Below are 20,637 nucleotides of genomic sequence, written 5' to 3' on the forward strand. Positions count from 1 at the left end.
GAAATCACTATTTCTTGAGGCAATCTGTTCTCTTTTTAGAGTTCTCTAGTTGCTAGAAAATGGATATATATATGAAATAAAAATTTTCTTCCCATCTCATTTATCCTAATTCTATCCTCTTGGGTCACAGAGAATAAATGCAATCTCTCTTGTTCAGGACGGCCCTTGAAATATATGAAGATAGCTACGAAATTCTCATCTAAGCCTTTTTGGCTATAGGCTGAGTGTTTTAGGCTGTTTAAACATATATCATCGTTTCCCTGCATCAGAGTGTCTAGAATGACCAAGTAGGTTTGGACATATGAGTTGGAGAGAGAAAAAATTTTGATTAAGTCTTTATCATTGAATAAGAAAAAAAAATTCTTTGTTAATAAGGCAATCAGTTAAGAGCATTCACATTTGTATAGTGCTTCCAAATTCCTAATAGATATCTTCATGATTCAGGAAAAAAATAGGAGTTCCCAGGAAATCTCAAATCATAAGTTATTATGTATTTTTTCCCCACCCACCCCTTTTTTTTATTATGTATTTTTTATTGTACTTAAGTGTTTTTTTTAAATTTTTTTTTTTCAACATTTTTTATTTATTTTTGGGACAGAGAGAGACAGAGCATGAACGGGGGAGGGGCAGAGAGAGAGGGAGACACAGAATCGGAAACAGGCTCCAGGCTCCGAGCCATCAGCCCAGAGCCTGACGCGGGGCTCAAACTCACGGACCGCGAGATCGTGACCTGGCTGAAGTCTGACGCTTAACCGACTGCGCCACCCAGGCGCCCCTAAGTGTTTTTAATAACGATAGGTAACTGTAATAATAAGCAGTATACCATTTTTCAATGGTAGGGTTGTACTAAAAGTTTCAGAGGTTTTCTGTTATGATAAGGACAAAACAATAAATGCATGTTACAAAAGTATATATTTCAACATTGTAAAAAAATGATCTTTATCTTTTAATAGAAAAAAATTAAAAGAGAAAATTAACACTAAATAAATACCAAATAGAATTGATGAAAAAAGTGACAAAATATTAACAAAAATATTTAAAAGTAACAAATATTTTTAAATTTATCATTTCTAAAATAAAATCACCCTTATCTGGTAATCTTGATCCCTGTTTTGTAACAAATAATCAAGATGTAGAACATTTTCTTTCATTCTGTGTTAACATTTGTCAAATTGTTAAAAATGTGTCCAAAACCATCTTGGTATTGAGTATTATAGCACACATAACTTTGTATACATTCGCTTATTTTGTCTGCTTGTCTTGATTTTGGAAATTGATACTGCTTTTGATATTTCAGATTTTAGATTAGTTTCTAATTTCATGTTGTAATGTTCCACAACAATTCATATCTTCTTTGCATTTCTTCTATTAAAGTATATAGAAAAGACTTCTGGTTCTGTCCAAATTGAAGTAGCCTCAATCTTTCCAGGTCCTACTTTTCACAACTAGGAACTGGAGGCATAGTTCAACAAACAAGCATAGAAAGACTCTATAGGTTCAAAAGGAGGTGGACTATTTGTGCACCTTAGGACTTGAGGGTTGACACGGCAATGGGTCTCCTGGGTTTCCTTTCCATATTTCCTGGACAGGGCCCTGCAGAAACTTCTAACTTGAAGTACCAACAGACACATAAAAAAAAAAAAAAAAAAAAAAAAAAAAAAGTTTCCAAGAAAAGCCTGTTTAGCTGCAACTTTTTGGTAATACCTGCCCTATTCCAGTCAAACACCAGTGGAAAAACTGCATCCTTCCCTTTCATGAGGTTTTATCAAGGCCAAAGAGGAAACTGATTTTCTGCTCCACTCACTGAAAGCAGGCAGCCACACTCTGATTCCCACACAGGGTGGTGTTGACTGGTTGAATGGGAACTGACTTCTAACCCTGATCTGGCAGAGGCAGGTCTTTGCCATTTCCCCACCAGGATTTAGCATTGAGCTGAGTTTACATCCACACTTGGCAGCAACCAGAATGAATAAGGTGAGGCTATAGTGTATAGGTTTGTCACAAGCATTCAATTGGTCCCCACTCCTCCCCCTCCCCACCCCCAGGTCAGCAGGGCCTGGGATGGAGCTAAGCCTCCATCCCCATGCAGCACCAACAACACTGAACAAGCTGGTGGGAATCAAGTCTAGTCAGCGTTCCATTTTCTCCCTTAGCCCCCGCACCCACTGTTAGAGGGCCCAGTGGGTTGCTGAGCCTCCACTCCTTGAGGCAGGGCTAGTTGTTAGTCTGCTTACTTTACCTCCCTCTGGAGGTGTCCTCAAGGCCCAGTGGAGAATTGAGAGTTGAGATTCCACCCCAGTCCTGCAATAACAAAAGGTTGTGAATCAGCCATCTGCTTTCCCTCTTCCTGGTGGCACCCCCACTCAGAGGCAGCTACAGCTGTAAGTGTCTTACTTCCTTTGGGATGGCATCAACCTCACCTGCCAACATTGACACAGCATGTGTGAGTGCTCCACTTCTGCCTGGGTGGTGTCGGTGGGGCTCAGGGGGAGGCAGAACATACAAAATCCTCTGCTACACCTCAACAGGGGGACAGCTTGTTTGAAAAAGACTAAATGAAATCCAGAGACTTATAATAGCCACAACATCCAGGATATAATGGAACATTACCCATGACACAAGAACGAGGAACATCACAACTTGAATGAGAACAGAAAATCAGCAGAGGTCGAAATCAAAATGAATGAGATGTTGGAATGATCTGACATAGATTTCAAAGCCACCATCATGAAAATGGTTCAGCTAACAATTGTGAATTCTCTTGACACAAAAGAAAAAATAGAAAATCTCAGCAAAGAAATAAAAATTATTAAAAAAAAAAAAAAGAACCACATGGGAATTACAGAATTAAAACACAATAACAAAATAAAAACCTTGCTAGATGGGTTCATCTGTAGAGTGGGTTCATCTGAATTGGTGAACTTGAAGACAGAGCAATAGAATTTACCCAGTCTGAATAACAGAGACAAAATAGACTGGAAGAAAAAAAAAAATGAACGGAGTCTCAGGAATCTGTGGATGATAACAAAAGAACAAACATTTGTATCCTTGAAGTTCCAGAACAGGAGAAAATTGAGACGTAAAGTATTTGAAGAAATAATAGCTGATAACTTCCCAAACCTGGTGAAAGACATAATCCTGCAGATTTAAGAGGTTGAGCAAACCCTAAATAGAAACAATATCAAAAACAAATAAACAAAACAAAAAGATCCATGGCAAGACATCCCAATACTTCAGCAAACTAAAGACAAGTAAAGAAACCCTGAAAGCAGCCAGAGAGAAGTACTGTAGTACTTACAGAGGTACAGCAATTTGAATGAGAGCAGATTTCTCATCTCACAACAATGGAGTCCAGAAGGAAGTGGTCATTTCCTTTCCAACATTTTTTAAGTGTTGAAAGACAAGCATTGGCAATTCTCTATCTGGTGAAAATATCCTTCAGGAATGAGGGAGAAATAAAGACATTTTCAGATGAAAGAATATAGAGAATGTGTTAATTATATACTTCATTCATGAGCAGTTTAAGTTGTTGCTAAATTATTTTGTATTGATTATTTCTACTAAATCCATTAACACAGTGTTTTCAGTTTTCAGAGCTAGCAAAAAGGGTAACACTTGTTTTTTTCTTCATTTCAACAAATTTTTACTGTGTGTAGTTTTATTTTGAATTGTTTCTATGCAAGTAGTTATTATGGATTGCTGGTTTGTAATCATTATCTGGCTAATTCATGAGAGAATGTAAGCTATTCCTACAGATATGTCAGGACTGTCAATCGAAAGCCAATGAAAATAATTGGAAATGTTACCACTTTAGAATGCCAGGCAACCCGTGGACAAAATGTGAGGCAGGTCAGGGACCTCCATGTCACTGTTCCTTCCTTCATGGATGTAAGGATTTGATCAACTGTTGATAAGATAGAATCATTTAGTAAGGCTTAGACAGTTCCATTCCCAAGAGATAATTTACAAAAGTGATGACAAGAGATGGGGCGCCTGGGTGGTGCAGTCGGTTAAGCGTCCGACTTCAGCCAGGTCACGATCTCGCGGTCCGTGAGTTCGAGCCCCGCGTCGGGCTCTGGGCTGATGGCTCGGAGCCTGGAGCCTGTTTCCGATTCTGTGTCTCCCTCTCTCTCTGCCCCTCCCCCGTTCATGCTCTGTCTCTCTCTGTCCCAAAAATAAATTAAAAACATTGAAAAAAAAATTAAAAGTGATGACAAGAGAAAGGAATGAAAAAAGAAGAAAAGAAATGAGCTATTCTTTAGCCTTTATGTTTTATGCTGTCACCTGTTGTTTTCCTGTTTGCTGCTTTGTTATGTGTCTATAATAGAACAGAAGAACCCTGTCTCTTGGTGTACCAAATGAGAATGGCCAAGTGTTAGCTGGATGGCATCATTATTAATCATCTTGTATATAAAAAAAGGAGGTAGGTCACCTACATGTGAAAGAACAACTAGGGCACATCCATGGAGTTTAATTTTTGATGCTTCTCTCTTATTCTAGTGGTCACCAGACCTTTAAATCCAACATGAATAATGCCAAGCTATGAGCAGAAAATAGAGGGTTGAAAACGTGTCTGATTGATTTTTCTGTTGTAGGAGGTCTGAATCTTTACCCAATTTGTACAAATATCCCTTTAATTAATTTGGAGGAAAGGCAGAGAGAAGGAAGTCTTCTGTGACCGTTGATCAAAAATTATCCTACAACACTTAGAGAAAAAATACTGCTTCCGAAAATGTGAATCTAGATCATTCATATCTTCTGATCAGTTTGTGCACTGGGTGCTGACTATCCACAACGCAGGCTGAGCAAAGAGCAAAGAGTAAAGACTCTCTTTGGGGTTAAACAAAGTAGAAATATCCTGCTTAGAATCTGGCAAGGCAAAACAAGGCAAGGCTGACAGATTCAGACAGGAAGGAAGCAACAAGCCAGTTTTCAGATTCAGTTTATTACTTAGTTAGATAGCCAAAGCAAGTGGAGCCACAGGTATCTTTCCCCTGGTCATTTACATGGGGTGACACTGAAGAAAGGGCCCAGATGACTGACTAACATGAATGATAGGACCCTCTTCATTTGAGAGCCAATGCTCTGCATCAGATAAGCAGTTTTATAGCCTGCAGCTATGCTCTAAGAGGGCAAGGTAGAAAGTTTCATTCCTCCTCAGGACCCGGAAGGCAATGAGACACTGTCTCAGGACGGCCTTCCTGATGGACAGGGAGGCAAATGAGAACTGTGTGGCTGGTGGCAGCTCCTTACAAGCCTCCCGTGATTTTGTGCTATGGGAGGATCGAAGGGCGTTCCACCAAGACTGAGACCAGCTGTGGTCAGGCCCTGCTCACTGGTCTGTGTGGAGGTGTGCAAGGTTGCCTGGGCACCATGGTAGAGCCATTCCTCTACATGTAGTTTCCACAGCCATTTGTGTGATTGTTATTTCGTTAATCAAAAATAATGACTTTGGCCTGAATAAAATTTCTGAGGTAAAAGATCAAGCAGAATTCCAGTAAAAAAGAAGCTAAATTAACAGCCAAGTCTTCACGAAACCTGAAAGTCACTGATTGGCTTAAATTCTAAATTTTTATAATAAATCATCTCAGTCACTTTCTGAGACCCAGTTATTCACTTCTCTATTTCCACTCTCTTGCCCCCCACACCCAACCTTTTTCTCCACATGCTTGCCCTACTTTGTGGAACAAATATTGATGAATAAATGACAGAAAGCAGGAAGAATCCAACAGAGAAAAACTGCTGTTTTTTCTCCTCCTGATGGATGGTTCTGTTACAGTGCCTGGTGGTTTCATACAGCCTTCTTGAGATGCCCTGTGTGACCAAGCAATCAACTGTACACAGAATTGCTCCTTGAGGAACATGGATATGAATTTCATGGTTCTATTTATAAGTGGATTTTTTCCCCATACAGTACAGTACTGTAAATATATTTTCCCTTCCTTATTCTTTTCTTTAAAAATTTTTAAAAAAATATTTATTTTTGAGAGACAGAGACACAAAGTGAGAGTGGGGGAGGAGGGAGGAGAGCGAGGGAGACACAGAACCTGAGGCAGGCTCCAGGCTCTGAGCTGTCAGCACAGAGCCTGACATGGCTCCAACTCACGAACCACAAGATTATGACCTGAGCCAAGTATGGATGCTTAACTGACTCAGCCACTCAGGCGCCCCTCTTATTATTTTCTTAATAACATTTTCTTTTCTCTAGCTTACTTTATTGTAAGAATATAATACATATTACATATACAAAATTTGTGTTTATCAACCAGTTATGTTATTGGTAAGGCTTTTGGTCACTAATAGGCTATTAATAGTTAAGTTTTCAGGGAAGTCAAAAGTTATACATGGATTTTTGACCCAGCAGTGTTGATGCTCCCTAACCCCTTGGTTGTCAAGAGTCACCTGTACTATGAAGCTATAACCAGCTTGTAACATGACACCTATATTTTCCTTCCTTCTGTCCCTGCCTCGCTCATCCTATCCCCTCTCTCTTGTTTTTCTGGCATCCAAAACATTTTAGCACGTACACTTTCTCTCAGGTACTGTTTTCTAGGAGATCTGGGCTAAAGCAGTCACTTATATTTAATTTTAAATTTATATTATGAAAAATTTCAAACATATGAAAGCTGAGGAAAAAGTCCAATGAACTATACATTTATCACCAGATACAATAATTTTTGTCACATTTATGTCATCTTTCCTTCCATCCTCCCTCCCTCGCCCTCTCTTTTCTCCTTCCTTCCCTCCTTCTTTCCTTCCTTCCTTTTTTCCTTCCTTCCTTCCTTCCTTCTTAAATGTATTTTAAAGCAAATACCAGCCAGTGTGTCATTTAACTTCAACATATTCTAGAATGTCTCTGAAAAGATGATGGACATTTTCTTACATAAATACAATGCCATTAATACACCTAATAAAATAATAGTATTTCTTTGATGTTGTCTGACAATAGTCCATGGTCAAATGTCCATGATTAACTTATAAGTCTTTTTACTGCTGTGATGTTTCAATCAGGACCCAAACAAGGTTCATACTTTACATTTGATTGCTACATGTCTTTAATCTAGAGCTTCTCTCCATCCTTTCCCTCTCCTTTTTGTGCTTTTACTAATTTGCTGTGAAGATGACGTCAGTTATTTTATAGACTGTCTTATACTCTAGATTTATCTGTTTTTTTCTTTGTGGTATCATTTAACTTGTTCCTCTAACATTCATGTTTCCTGCAAGTCTGTGAGTAGGAAGTCGGTTTTAAGGCTTGATTAGATTCTGTTTTTGACTTTGTTTTGTGTTTGCAAGAACACTTCATGGGGGTGCTGTGTGCTTCAGATGACATCAGACCAGAAGGCACACAATGCCTGGAGTCCCATTTGTAGCAATACTTAGATTATTAGATGGAGGTAGTGACACCCTGATTTCCATTTTAAAGTATGCCATTGATCTTTCATGAATGGTTTCAGCCATTGATGGTTACTGACTGAATCATTTATTTCACAAAGGATTGCTAAATTTCGACTTTCCAATTCTATTTTTTCTTTCACATTTATTATCAAAAAAAAAAAAAATCCTTCCCCTAAACAGCTATTTGCTTTTCTGAAATACAGCTCAGCAGGAAAGGCAAGGTGAGTAATAATACTTTTCCTTTCTTTTCTTTTCGGTAGAATAAGGAGATAGTGCCCTAGTTGCTTGCAAAAGTGTGCAATCAGTTGTTCTGTTTTTGTTGTTGTTGTTGTTGTTGTTGTTCTTGTGTTTGGCTTCTCATCTTTGGAGTATCATTAAGTGCTTATCGATTTTTATATATGCAATAAGTTTAAAACAATTACACTCATTATTTTTGTTGGTGCTCAAATTGTCCATTTTTGGCCAAAGGGATTCTGTAGTTTTGGTGTCTGTGACCTTTTGACACCCTTATTTGTTGTAAATGAATTCATTGTCTTTGTGGCACAAGATATTCCACACTTATCATCTAGATATCCTGCCCCAGACCTGAAATTAGACATTCCTCTGGGCAGGTGGTTTCTTTTTCTTTAGTTTCTTTTAGTTGGAAATTATATCTAAAAACCCCAAATGAATGAATTACATTATTTTATTTGTACTAAAAATGAAAGCTTATCTACCTAAAATTTTATTTTAAGGCAGTAGTTTTAGAACCTGGTATTTATTTAGGTAATAAGTAAAACTGTAATTGCTTGTTTTATTTTTATTTTAATCTCACTTTAAAATTATTTATATAAAAGGAAATGCACACTTTTCATTATAAGTATACCTAAAATTGAATTAGTAACTGTACAACAATGTTTCACTTTTCCAGGTGGCATAATTTATATTCAAAATTTCCCAGAAAGTTTGAAATGACAGATATAAATGGAATCTCAAATGTTTTCATATGTATTCAAATAAGAATATCAATTTTGTCAGAGTTGGTATAGTAAAAGCTTTGAAAACACTTTTAGAAATGTGATGGTTTGATATAAGCTGTCAAATTTGAGTTTTAGCTTGGAATAAGTGAAGGGCTATAATTTCAAGTGTTAACAGAGTCTGGTGTGGGAAATGCATGATATTGAAATAAATAAATGCAATAATGCTATTTGGCATCAACTCAAAGTGAGATCAGAGGACACTTGGGATTACTGAGACCCTTTTTAGAGGCTTGCAAGGTCTTCCCTTTTTCAGCTATGATTGAGCAAGTGCTGCTTTTCTTCATACTATCTTAGCTGTAACAACGTATCACAACAGACTGAATGCAGAAGCAGATATGGAAATTCACTTGTTTCTCTTAACACTGATGGTAAAGAGATTTGCAAAAAATGTAAAATCCATTTTTTCTAAGTTTTAAAAAATGGAGTCATTATTTTAAAAATGCTCATTATAGTAACATGTGGTGAGTTTATTATTTAAAAAATGAATTAAGCAAATATCTAAAAATTTTCTGTCTTAATTTTTAATACAGTATATATAGACATATATATCCCATACAAACAAAAGCTCTTTAAAGTTCTTGTTAAGAATGTAAAGAGATCATGAGACCAGAAAGTTTGAAAACCTCTTTGATATCTCACACTATTTGCTTACTAATTGTAAGTCTGTATGAATATAAATTGATTCGAATATAAATATATTCATAGAATTTGTAAATTTAATTATTTTGGGTTAACCTTACTTAGATACTTCCTTGAATATTAGACATGTCTAACCATAACTTAATTTTGTACCTTAGTTAGGAATGCATGTATGGTTTATTTTCTCTCTGATGACACTAATGCCACATGGAGGCTTGTTCTAATATAAGAAGACAAATCATTATATTTCAACCACACACATAAAACCAAATATTCAGTTTAGAATTTAATTGATGGATTTAAAGAAAATGGGGTGTTCGTTTTTAATAGACTACTTTTTGTGTAGTTTCACAGAAAAATTAAGCAGGAGGTATAAAGAGTTCTAATATCTCCCCTGACCCACATTTACACAGCTTTCTCAACTATCAGTATTCCAGCAATAAAGTGATACATTTGTTACAACTGATGAACCTACATTGACACATTATTGTTACCTGGAGTGATGGTTTCCATGTGTCACTCAGATAGTATCATAGAGAGTATTTTCACTGACCTAAAAATCCTCTGTGCTCTGCCTATTCCTCCCCTGCCCTCTTGCCCCTCAACCCTTGGCAACCACAGATCTTTTTATTGTCTCCATAGTTTTACCTTTTCCATAATGGCCTATAGTTGGCATCATATGCTATACTACACAGCCTTTCCAGATGACCTCAGGTTCTTAAGCACATTTGATGAGTCTTAGTGACAAAGTCTGGTCATACTTAGCAACACTTTTTGTATGTTAATTAATTTGCATTATAATAAAAATCACACATTCCTGTCTCCATTGTTTATTCATTTACATTCCAATTCAGACTGTCAGCTCTTAATGGCCAAGAACTCCCTCTATTTAATTTGATTAATCATCCAAATTGATTTTTAATTATTAGTGCTGCTAACCTAAACAATAAAACAGTTACATTGTCAGAAAAATGGTTTATTCAGGAATAGCAGAGAATTGCAATTTGGGATATGCAAGCTATAGCAAAAAACACAGGCAAATGCAACAAACAAAGGAGAGGATTGTTATTTTATGATGAAGGAGGAGTCAGAAGGGTTGTTTTGAATGTAAGTCCACTGGAGAAAAGCAAGAGTTCAGGATGATAATGGTTTCTCATTGGCTGGGTTGCAAAGGTAGCCTATTTATGGTAGGAAATGCAATGTACAACTTTCTCTGTTAAGGACTGTAGTTGATGATTCTTTCCTGTGGAGGATTGCTCTGTTGGGGTCTGTAACTGACGTGGTGTGGGTGGTACAGCTGTAGCCTCCCTACTCCACTTTAGTGAGGTTTCCCTTTATTGATTTTCACAATGCCAATAGGACCCAGTCCAATTTATAAATAGGTTCTCACTGCTATTTGATAAAGGTGGGACTCCCATGCAGTTAAGTGCTCATGGAATTAAATACTTAAGCATTGGCAGAGAAAAGCTTGCCCTACAGTAATTATTTCAGTGATGAATGAGAAAAACTACAGAGTTGGCACATACCCTCTTTGCAGGAAAGCAATGTTATTCTCAGGAGACTCCAGGAGTTTTAGTTATCAGTGGTTTGAGTCTCTGAGTAGGTTGTTAAACCTTTAGAATTAATTTTAAGCTAGAGTCCCAGAGCATCTGGTACTAACATTTATATTAAATGATTTGAAAATGCACAGAGTAGTTTGTCAGCATTCGGAAGAATGAAAAATACAACAATAATAAGGCATATAATTGGGGGAGGGATAAAAGAGAGAATAAGCGTTTTATATCTGTTTGGTAGATCTAGGTTCCACTTTCTTTGTGGGTTGTCATAACCCTGTAAGTTGAAGACAAACGCTTAGGAATGAAATTCCAGCTTTCCCAAAGTAAACCACCTGTTTTGGATTATTCCTTTTGGCTTGCCTAGAAATAGTTTCTCTGTGTGCACTTTAGTAGAAGAAACGCAATAACGGGAGTCCAGAGGGGGAGCACTCAAAAGGCTCTTTGCCACTGTAGCTGTGCACTCCAAGCCGCTGCTGGGGTCTCCGTTTCCTGACCTATATAAAAGGGGGGGGGTGCTGAAGACACAGTTTCATAGAGTTTCAGCTCTCTGTCGTCCTCTCTGCCATTAGTACGGTGCAGAACTTCGAGTAAGTGCTCAGTTATTGCTTGCTGAATGAGTGTTATTTTTTAATCCGTTGCAAATCCATACCGGGATTTGGGCCTAACCCAACCTGGCGCTGCCGGGGGGGCGGTGGGAGGGGGAGGAGGCGGCACCGGTTTTCCGCGGGGGGCGGAGCTTCGCGCAGCTCCCGCGCGCTGGGGGATGGGGGCGGAGCTTGCCGCCGGTGGGGGGCGGGGCCAGCGCGGGGACTTCCCCTGGGCTGAGCTGCGCAGCGGGTGCGGAGGGCGGGAGCGCGGTGGCGGTTCGGGGGGCTCTGTGAGGCTGGCGGGGGTGGGCGGGCGCGCAGCCGCCGACCCCTGGTGGTCCCCCGGGCTTGGGCCCTTTCCGGAGGAGTCGGCTACAGGCGGGGAGGGAATTGCTGGGAGGCTGAGAGCTGCTCGGCCGCGAGTCCTGTGGGGTCGCGAGCATGTGTACGTGCGCGTGTTTATCTAAGGCCCCGCGCGGCGGCCGGCACAGTCGCCTACCCTTTCGGCTAACTATGGTGGCTCCTCGGCGCCTAACGACGGCGACACGTAGCCGGGAGGCGGCTAGGTCCTCCCCGCCAAGTGGGCACCCCTAGATCGCGCCCGCTCCTTGTCACCCCCGCCCCCCCCCCCCCCCCCCCCCCCCAGGGGACAACTCCGGCTCCAAGCCCTGGCCGTGAGGGAGCGCTGTGGGGACGCGCTGCCCTGCGCCTTGAAGTGTTGGGCAGGTGGTGGGAGTTCCTGAGGCTTCAACATCAGGATTTTAAAGCACCTGTCTCTGTCATTTTTACTTTTAGGGTTTTGGCCAAATTGGGCGAGGGCACAAAATAACCACTTACCCCTTCTCACCGAGGAAGAACGGGAGAAAGGGTAAGTAAGGAATGATCAGGGGTGGAAGGAGCTAGGACTATGTAAGAAAGAGCAAGGGAGACAAAAATCGAGAGCCACAACTGCCCCTGGGGGATGTGGGGGCCAAATTCTACCGTTATCATCAGGAAACCGAGGCCCACCTTCAAGGCTCACAGACTCCAAGCCCGAAAGTTTTCTCAGGCCTAGAGCCTGTAGAGCTGGCTGGGAACTTGACAGCTTGGCATAGATCCCTTTTAGCTACTTGACCCGACAGCTTTCTGTCGTTACCCTTCCCGTCTTTGGAACGTTGGTCTTGCAGTTGTCTGCCTCCCCACCATGGCGCTCTCTAAGCTGGCTTTGATTAATCCCCCAGACTGTAGTCATTAAACAATCATGGCCCTGCTTGATTACTCACAGGTACCCACCCACAGATTTTTTTTTTTTTTTTAAGAGACTTCTGTAAAAATTCTTTAGAACGCCAAAGGGTAAAAATAACAATATCATAACTGTTGAAATTCTTTTGGGATCTTCTCTCAAGCTCATAGAGGAAGGTTTTGTTTTTGTTTTTGATTTTCGATTTTTGCGTGGGGGTGAAATTACCAGGCAGGGCCATTTTTCCTTGACTTTGATACCCCTTCACAAATACTCTCTTCCCTTCTGAAAAGTGGCCAAACACACACTGAAACGCTCGGAGGTTTGCTGTGATTTTCAGTGTGGTGTCTTACACTGGTTCTTTTGTGCAAATCTTCCATCACTTGCCATCCTTCTACCTTCTTACTGGAATGAAACACAGCTCCTCTCAGAACATTGGGAATGCCTTATGCATCCTATGTGTCCCATGTAAACAAGTGTTTTCAGTTTGTTAAAATTCAGGTTAGCCCCAAGCAAGAATGTAGCAAACCATTCTGGATACTTACACAGGAGAGCCAGAATTGCTTTCTGTGGCAACTTGGCCCTGGCTGCCTGTACCCTTAACCTGCCTTCTTACTTGTCTGTGTATATGGCTCAGATAGCCATATACATAATGTACGAAAAACTAGAAAATAGTTGTTTATGGATGGGTTCATTCATTAGCGCAGTAGATATTTATTTATTATCTTTTCCTACCAAACGACCGAGCACTGATGTATAAGTTGGATGGTAAGAATGATGAGCCTGTGTTGGAGATGGCCATTTGGGGCAGGCCTTTCATCAGTTTTCTGTGGATTTTCAGAATAGTTAAGTGTTACTGTAAAGACCTTCCCTATACTATTGAGCTTAGTCTATACAGTGTTGCGGGTGGACAGCGCTATTTTTCTGCCTTCCAGCACGTTCAGTGGTAAACTTTCAAGGATTACTGACGTGGTGATTTGTGTCCTTTTTTAGAATAGTGTTGTTACTGGACAGAAAATCAGTTCTGAACTCAGGTTAGGCTGCTGACTGCTTGAAAATCAATACTTGAGAGACAGGTGATGGTGGCAAAGGAAAGATTGCTTTATTGAGGAAGCCGGCAACCTGGGAGGATGGTGGACTAATGTCTCAAAGACCATCTTCCCAGTCCAGGTGCAGCTGGAGAGTTTTTAAGGGGAAGGCGTGAAGAATGGGGAGAGGGGGCATTCTCCTGATTGCCACATTCAGGAGAATCTGGCGCCCAGGCGGTTAGTTGTGTGTCGACATGACCCTGAAGAGGCTCGTTGTCATCGGTGGCAGCTGTTTTCTAATGTGATTAGGTGTTATCTTCTGGGAAAGTTTGGTTCTTCACTCCTCAAGGCCAGCGGTTTGCAAATCTCCAGGAAAGTAGGTTAGTTTGGCTACAGACCAATGGACTTAGGTCAGCAAGCACAAAGGGCATAAGTTTGAGGCAAGTTAACCCTTAAGACTGGTTGGAGTGCTGTTACAGTGTTATAGTCATTTTCCAGTGTAATAAGTGTATTGTACCAGTATAAAAATTACATGAGGATAATGGTTTGAATTGTTGCATAAAGATAATGTAAGATGAGAAAATATGGAGAGTGTTATGGGGGATTCACTTAAGAAAGTAAGTACTAGGCTGGTCACCTGTATGAGTTTCTGGTATATTTAACCTCATTTTTTATTGAAGATGACTTTTTCTGGTTACATAAGGTTAAAAATGAATCTTGCAGGGATATGAAAGATGGAAAGCAAGTCTCTTAAGAGCCTACTCTTAGATGAACCTTCTCAACAATTTGTGTCTATTTCTTCAACTATTTGTTTCATGATTATATGTTACTATTTGGCCTTCTACCTCTATGTTCTTGTCTGTGTACCAGGCCAATCCTCCTGTAGAAGTGGCATGGCTTTTAGATTCTTTTAGACATTGGCTTGAGTCCTGGCTCTTATCTCATAAGCTCTGCGACTTTGGACCAGTTAAAACTTTGCTCCCTAACGTCTCACCTGTCAAAACAGAACAATGAGTATATTTAAAAATGTGTAAAAAAACAGCGTCTGGCATATAGATACTGTTAACTTCCCTCCTTTTTTATCTGGTCACTCATCACATTCTTCATGATCTTTGCTATTGAAGTAAGGTATCTCATATTTCACTTTCCTGAAGGTGGATGTTTGCATTTTCACAGTCACGACTTGTTATATCTGATCCTAGAATTTCTGGGACAAGGACTGACCTCTGACGTGGCTTGAATTCCCCCTATGAAATCATTCCATAGCTATGCCTATAGAGTGTCAGCTTGAAAAATGAAGGGAAAGGGTTTCTATAAATGTGTTTATAAAGCTCTGACACTGTTCCTAACGTGGGAAAGACATACCACCGCATTTAGCTGAGTGCTTAAATTTAGGATTTCTATTTCAGAAATGTCTTTGGTTTATAAGAATTACAATAAAAATACTGATGCTACATGTCCAAACTGTCATGATTTTGCCAAGTTGTGGGTTTAATATACAGTTAAGCTGTGTATTTAGTGTATCTAATACAGCTCTGGAAGCCAAGAAAGACAAGTCCACAGACATCAGATTTTACACCAGACATCTGGCTTCACTTTGCTAAGGAGTACATTTTGTCAGGAGATTAGAGGCCTATCAGCTCTAGTTGGTGACATTGTATCATCAGCTCTGGTCTGTAGGGTTTAGTGTGATGTTTTATTCAAATGACAGCACACGCTAAATGGGCACCTGGTCAGAAAAGCACACTTCCCACAGGTGTCTTCTGGTGTCGTTGCTCTTACAAGTTAACGAGGTAAAATAGTTTCTATCCTTGATTTTTTTTGTGGAAAAACATATTCTTGTATTCCAGAAATTCATTTCCAAGTCCATTTTTGTTTGCAGTGTTGAACGGTGTACTTACATAAATCGAATAACAAATAGACTTTAGATTTCCAGATCAGGACCCCAAAAAGCTATTTTAACTCATTATATGCCCATTATGTATCAGTGGTACTACAGACTCTAGCCAACATTTATAATTGGGTTTTGGAGAATAATATATTTTGAGTTCCAGCCTAGAATAGCGGAACCACATCCCTCATTTTGAGGCAGTCAGGAATATAGAAATACTCTAGATGCTATTACTTCTGGGTTTTCAAGTAGGCTCTGTGATTGCTTAGCTGTGATCTTGGATACAAATTCTTTATCTGTAAAATGGAATAATTGCTCATGATTATTGTGAGATTTAGTGAGCATTTGTAAAGTAGCACAATATCTGGTTCAAAATTAGCCATCAGTAAATAGTAGTTTCATTTCTTCCCTCTCGGTCTTGGCCACAAGAACAAAGGTTATCAGCCCCCTAACCCCCACCTTAGATCTCAGAATAATCCACTGGCAGGATTTGTGGCTCCAGCAGAGAGACATTACCCCGGGAATCTGGAATTTAGTAGTGGGGGCTGAGAAAAGGCTATGGAGAATAATGACAACAGGGAGGAGTGGTGAACTCACAGAGGAAGGTGCCAATTTTTGCTCAGTCCATGGATTTAGGTTGATGAATTACTTGACTCGTAGAAAGAACCACCTTTATCTCTGGCCTTTCTGTTGATCTTTTGTCAGCTGCTCCGTTGGAGATTCTTACCTCCTTATTGATGCTTAGTCCAATGATAGTTTCTTTCTTTCTTTCTTTCTTTCTTTCTTTCTTTCTTTCTTTCTTTCTTTCTTTCTTTCTTTCTTTCTTTCATTACCTCGCTATTACCTGAATAATCATGTATTTCTATTTTTTTTTTTTTTTTTTTTTAATGGGTGGGACTTAATAATAGATGTCTGTACTTCCTAAAGATCTGGTCTTTTTCTTTGGTTTAAAAATTTAAAAATTTTCTTTTTCTTTTTTTTTTTTTTTTTAATGTTTATTTATTTTTGAAAGAGAGACAATGTGTGAGCAGGGGAGGGGCAGAGAAACAGGCTGGCTCTAGGCTCTGCATTGTCAACACAGAGCCCGATGCAGGGCTTGAATCCACGAACCATGAGATCATGACCTGAGCTGAAGTCAGATGCTTAACCAACTGAGCCACCCAGGAACCCCCGATCTGGACTTTTTCTATACTTGAAATCCAGTTGATCTTCTTGTCCTGTCATTAACCTTTTTTTTTTTTTTTTAAACTATATGCTATTGTGCATTGAACTAGTGCTGGGGCTATAAAGATGAAGTCACTGTCCTTGGTCAAGGATCTTATAGTTTAGTAGGACAGTAGACATCTTGGCCAACAGTTCAAATATTGTGTACTATTTGCCATAACAGAGGTATAAGTGCAAAGGAAGGCTAGCAGGAGCTCTTGATCCCTGATGGAAATGTCACGGGAAGATTTTAGCAGTGGTTGTGTTTTGAACTGAACCTTGAAAGCGGAGTAGAAGTGGGCAGGTTGACAAGCAGGAGAGAGCATTTCCACGTGGGGCTCATAGCCTGAATAGTTGTATGGCATTACGAGGGCATGTTGTGTTCATGGAACTATATATAGGTCAGTTACATTAGGGCAAAGTCAGGAGTGAAAGGAGATGAAACTGGATAGCTAGGTCAGGGCATACTTTCTATGCCACGTGCGGCATTGTGAGCGACATGAAAGGTCACCTTGAAAGCAAAGTGCCGGGTCGATTGGGGGTGGAGTGAGGTGCTGGGTGGGGATGTGGCAAGACTGGAGACCTGAGCAGACAGTGTATTAGTATGGATAATGGCAACTCGAGAGCTGGGACAAGGCTGGAAGTAGTGGGGAAACTTAGAAGTAAACTTAGAAGTTGAGGAAAAATATTTACAAGGAGGGGAAATTGGTTCATCTTCATGACTGTTTGAATGTAACAGAAAGGGGAGAGTGAGGGTGCTGGAGTAGCTGCTAGATTTCCGACTGGTGAGAGGGTAGGGAGAAGAGGAAGCAGCTCTGGGCTGGGGGCAGCTGTTGAGTTCAGGCTGGGACAAGTGATTAAGGAGCTTGCTGGACATGTCCTTGGCGAATTGGGACTGTCTAGGAGGCCATTGGATATACGGTCCTGGAGTGTCACAAGAGATGTGGAGGCTGCAGAGGCAGATTTCTGAGTGCTTACTATGTGGAGAGTAGTTGAAGGCATGGGTAAGGACAGAAGTGCTTAGAGGAAATGCATAGAAAGAGAAAAGGGCTCAAGGTAAGTTTTGGAGAATACTGAATTTTTGGGGACACACCAAGACAGAAGGGGAGTGGCCAGAGAAGCTGGGGGAAAAGAGAAAGCAAAACTTTTCAGGCCAACTTGCAGAGTTTCAAGAAGTAGAACCCAATTAAAACTGTAATGCTATGAATCATCAAGCATGATGAGGATTGTAAAGTAGAATCAATGGCTCCGTTGGTTTGGTGGGGGCAGAAGGTACACCGCGTGGGCAAAAGGAGTGAATAGGAGAGGAGGAAGTGAAGAGAGAGTAAGTATGCCTGGGCCCTTTCTCAGAGATTCTGACTTCACTGGTCTGCAGTCCAGAATTTTCAAAGCTCTAATATGTGTCCAAAGATGAAACTCAGTGTGGCAGGCTTCTTTTTTTGAGGGGAGAGACAGCATGTATGTATATTGAGAGGAAGGGGCCCCACAGACAGGGAAGTGTTGAAAATATAATTGTCTGTAATCACGGTTCTTTGTTATGCTTTCTAGTGAATGAAAATCAGGTTGTCGCTGTCTGCCTAATCTTCCCTTTAAAACAAATAAACAAACAAACAAAAAATGCATACCTGACCCCCACTCTTGAATATCCTATTTACCCTTTTTTTTTCCTTGTCCAAAGTTCCACTGATAACTTGCTTTCACTGCATCTGGCCTTTTTTCACTTACATCATTCTCTGACCTAATCCAACTGTGGGGGGGAAAAAGTCCCCTTTCTTTTATTAAAAACTGAAAAATGTCAACAGAGTGTGTACTAGGAAGCTAAGGGGGAATTAACCATGCCAAACATAAAAAAAAATCATTTGATTTAGCAAACATTTATTAATATCTGCTGTCTTCAAGGCTGTATAATATGGAAGGCTACATAGGATGGGAAGGATGAATGAGATAGGGATCCTGCCCTTAAGGACTTCTCAGGTCAGTGAGAGAAATGGATGTGTAAATAAATGCCTTATGCAATATGTGCTGTTATAGAGGTCCAAGGTAAGATGGATGTAAAACAATGGACTTCTTTCTTTTGTGTTAGCCACAAGACTTCGCACAGGTGAAATCTCAAGGTGACACGTGAGCTAGAACTTGCAGTGGAGTGAAGTTATAGGATGCTGAGGTTCGAGGAGTGGGATCAAGGGAATAAAATACTCCTTGGTGGTCCCATGATAGTGGCAGAATGGGTTTCAGTTTTTCATCTCTTCTTCCTCCTTGTTCTATTTGGTTTACTGCAAGATGTCTGTGTCTTTCAGGGAACTTTGGAGGATAAAGATGTTTCAGCTGACATATAGAGATATCCACAGTTTTTCCTTTTCTAGTACAAACTTTTTATGAATTTATTACAACTCGTTTATTATATTCTAGATGACTAAAACAGACCAGAGCAATTAAATCAGAATCTCTTGGAATTATGTCCAGGTATTGATATTTTTCAAAATGCCCCCAGATGTTCTAATGCAGCCAGGGTAGAGAATGACTGAGCTAAGATATGGTGCAGCAGAAAAGTCTTGGAGTTGGAGCTAAAAAGTAATAGGTCGGATTTTCGTGATTCTTTTATTTGTTTTTTAATGTTTATTTATTTTGAGAGAGAGAGAGTGAGCAAGCAAGCAGGGGAGGTGCAGAGAGAGGGAGAGAGAGAGAATCCCAAGCAGACTCTACACTGTCAGCACAGAGCCCAATGGGGGGCTCAAACCCACAAACTGTGAAGATGGTGACCTGAGCCAAACCCAAGAGTTGGACCCCCAGCCAACTCAGCCACCCTGGTGCCCCTGTGATTCTTTTTAATAGCATGTGTCCTTAGTTATTTAGACTTCTCTAAGCCCATCATCCTTTGAAAAATGGGGATGGCAGTAAACAGTCCTACCTTGTAGGATTGTGTGGGTCAAAAGAGGTGATTGTATAAAAAGACATTACGTGTAGATGTGGTTTTGACAATGAAATATTCTGTTGACTTTCTCTAGGATAAGACTGGCTAAGAGCTTGCCACCTTGCCCTGCAAGGTAGTAACATTTTACAGATTGGAATGTAAGATTTCACCATCATGAGCATTTTGATGCTATATTTTACTGTATTTGCATAATGCTAAAATGTTGAAGACCTAAAGCAAAAATGTAAATCCTTAAAGAAACAGTCAGCAGTTGAGCATTTCTCATCTGACACATTAATTCTATTTAAAATTATACAAATGTTTATTGTGACAAAGATTGTAAAGTGTATAAAAATTCTCAATGTTAGTAATGTGATTGTTGAGTATTAAAATGCTCTAAATAGGTTTTCATTTTTAAAATCTATACATTAAAATATAGAAATCTTCCAGAAGACAGTAAAAACTCCACAAAGTACCATGGAGCACCATGTAGTCAATTATATTATAGGTCCCATCATGTCTGTTATGTACAGAGGGACATTTAACTGTGTCTTTTTTTTTTTTTTTTTTTTTTTTTTTTTTTTTTTTTTACTGTGGGATGCCTGGTATATTAGTGTTGGTCCTATAATCACATAAGAATGATCATCCTATGGTATTCTAACATATTTTACTTGAGAAGTAGTATTATTTAATGGAAAGGAAACTGAACCTAAAGCCTCAGATTGGGTTCTAGATCAGGTTTCCCTGCCCACTCCTAAATGGTAGTAGCTAGGTTAGTTTCTCTGAGCATCACATGTAAAATTGGGATGCGTTAGCTCTCTGGTTGCTTTGTAACATATCAAAAGCTCAGTGGCTGGAAACAACAATAATCATTTATTAAATCATGGTTTCTGTGGGTCAGCAATTTGGGTGGTTCTGGCTCAGGGTCTCATGAGGTTGCTGTCAGATACCAGCTAGAGGTGCAGTTATTAGAGGGCATGCCTGAGGCTAAAAGGTTCACTTCCAAAATGCCTACTCACATGGCTGGCAAGTTGGTGTTGGCAATTTGATTCCTCTCCATAAGGGCCTGACCATTCAGCTGCCCTCACACCATAGGAGCTGGCTTCCCCAGAGTGACATACAGGAGACCAATGTGCAATCTGTAGAGCCTTTTATAACCTATCCTTGGAAGTCACACACCATCATTCTG

At 40.0% G+C, this 20,637-nt stretch overlaps 1 protein-coding gene across 13 annotated transcripts in view; it reads left to right on the forward strand.

Moving 5' to 3' along the window:
• The first annotated feature begins 11,176 nt into the window (after window positions 1-11,176).
• The window catches only part of IMMP2L (inner mitochondrial membrane peptidase subunit 2), an 896,430-nt gene continuing 886,969 nt past the window's right edge, over window positions 11,177-20,637 (forward strand). For 3 of the 13 annotated variants that reach the window (XR_009260302.1, XM_058724571.1, XM_058724583.1), the window contains exons 1-2: window positions 11,478-11,641; window positions 11,992-12,064. The gene's annotated coding sequence lies outside the window, so the exon portion shown is untranslated. Of the gene's footprint in view, window positions 11,197-11,390; window positions 11,447-11,471; window positions 11,642-11,991; window positions 12,065-17,455; window positions 17,594-17,700; window positions 17,862-20,637 lie in introns of those variants that run through there. The other 10 variants (XM_058724582.1, XM_058724581.1, XM_058724576.1 and 7 more) reach the window with 9 other exon arrangements.

Source organism: Neofelis nebulosa, chromosome 4 (genome assembly GCF_028018385.1).
Source record: "Neofelis nebulosa isolate mNeoNeb1 chromosome 4, mNeoNeb1.pri, whole genome shotgun sequence".
NCBI lineage: Eukaryota > Metazoa > Chordata > Mammalia > Carnivora > Felidae > Neofelis > Neofelis nebulosa.